We start from the raw sequence: 1,973 nt of genomic DNA, 5'->3' as shown, positions 1-1,973 counted from the left end.
GGGCAGAAAGAGGGAAACAATTACAAGAATCTAAGTATTGCCTCCTCCCTGGGGGATGGACAGCAGAGAAGAGCGTGGAGGGAATCATCGGACAGGGTAACTTATGACAAAACTATAATAATTTATGAACTATGAAGGGTTCATGAGGGAGGGGGCAGTGGGAACGGAGGGGTAAAAGGGGCAACTGATATTAGGAGCTAGAGAGGGAGGCAAATGTTTTGAAAATGATGAGAGCAACAAATGTGCATATGTGCTTGACACAATGGATGTATGTATGGATTGTGATGAGAATTGTACAAGTCCCCAATAAAATGATTTTAAAAACCAACCACCAACCAACCAACCAAACAAAAACAGAAAAACTGAGAAGCTGCTGCGACGATGCCTTTTTGCGTTTGGAAGCTAGTATGTTCTATCAAGAATCTTCTTAGAAAGTGGCAGCTTTTCCCACCTAACCCAATAGATAATATAGACACTTATTAAAGATGACAACTGTTTTTCCACAAACTGTAATTAAAAGAGCACAGACAAGTGTATAAACCTAGATCAAGGATTTGTTGAAAAACAAGGGTCTTTACCTTTTGATATTTTTGTTTATAAAGGTTTCTATGATTTTGCTAGCAATACTTTTGATTCACCATTACATAAATTGTCTCACTTATTTATGATATTTTAAGTTAACCTATGAAGCATTTATTAAATGTTATTTTGATGTAAAAAAAAAAAGACATCCTCTGTAGGGACTCTATGAGTCAGAATCAACTCAATAGAGTGGGTTTGTTTACCTAGTTTTACCAGTTACATTTTGCCACACTCGCTGGATCCATGTTTTTCTGATGTCTTTTTATGTGAAGTAAATATCATTAAGTGTACATGTAGGTTATTTCCAACATAACCACCGTGCCATTAACATTTCAAAAAAAACCAACACGCTTCTTTAATGTTTCTTAATACCCAGCCTATCTTCATTTTTTTCCAATTATACCCATTATATTTATAGATGCTCTGTATGAGCCAGGATATAGTATACCAGATGATGTAGGATATAGTATACCAGATGATGTAGGATATAGTATACCAGATGATGTAGTGCATTAGACTAAACTTAAAAAAATGCCTCTCTTTAAAAGACTACTGCTTTCTTTCTTTATTTTAAAAGGCAATGCCTTGCTGATTAAACTATTTGCTCTTTAGAATGACCCCCATTTGCCGTCGTCTGAATGCTCCTCTGTGGTGTCCATTAAATTTTTCTAGCTCCTGTACTTCCCGTAACCCAGGGTTTAAGCTTAGATCTGAAACCTCGATCGGTTGTTGTTGTTGTTAGGTCCATTCTGACTCACATTGTACATCAGAATGAAACATCACCTGGTCCTCTGCTAGCCTCACAATTTTCCTTATGCTTGAGCCCATAGATGCAGCCACTGTGTCAATCCACTGTGTCCAAAGTTTTCCTCCTTTTTGTTGCTCCTCACTTTACCCAGCATGATCTCCTTCTCTTCGGACTGGTCTCTCCTGACAATATGTCCAAAGTACGTAAGATGAGGTCTTGCCATCCTTGACACTAAGCAACATTCTGGTTGTACTTCTTCCAAGACAGATTTGTTTGTTCTTTAGGCAGGCCACAGGACTCTCAATATAATTCCTCAGCACCAGAATTCAAGTGCATCAAACCTTCTTCAGTCTTCCTTATTCAATTACTCTCCACAAGCTTGATTAGACTTGGTTAAATTCACTTGTTGGAAATCTTTCAAAACTAATATCATGTACTTTATGCTGTAATATGGAGAAAATTTTCACACTTTTTGAGACATAAAGTAATACCTTTTTATATTTTCCCTTGTACCTTGTAATCAACAATAGTGCTGATCACACTGTATCAATTATTTGCATATGTATTCACCTACTGAGGTGCTAAGGTAGCGCAGTGGTAAAGCACCACATGCTAACTGAAACATCAGTGGTTTTACTACATG

The 1,973-nt window shown here is 37.3% G+C and overlaps 1 protein-coding gene across 1 annotated transcript in view; it reads right to left on the bottom strand.

Moving 5' to 3' along the window:
* Positions 1–1,973, bottom strand: part of LOC101641735 (transmembrane serine protease 11A) — a 61,563-nt gene that overhangs the window by 51,475 nt on the left and 8,115 nt on the right. The gene's annotated exons all lie outside the window — the stretch shown is intronic.

Source organism: Echinops telfairi, unplaced genomic scaffold, assembly GCF_000313985.2.
Source record: "Echinops telfairi isolate 266 unplaced genomic scaffold, ASM31398v2 ScPeMD7_7468;HRSCAF=8506_0, whole genome shotgun sequence".
NCBI lineage: Eukaryota > Metazoa > Chordata > Mammalia > Afrosoricida > Tenrecidae > Echinops > Echinops telfairi.
This window is presented reverse-complemented; position numbering and strand designations above follow the sequence as displayed.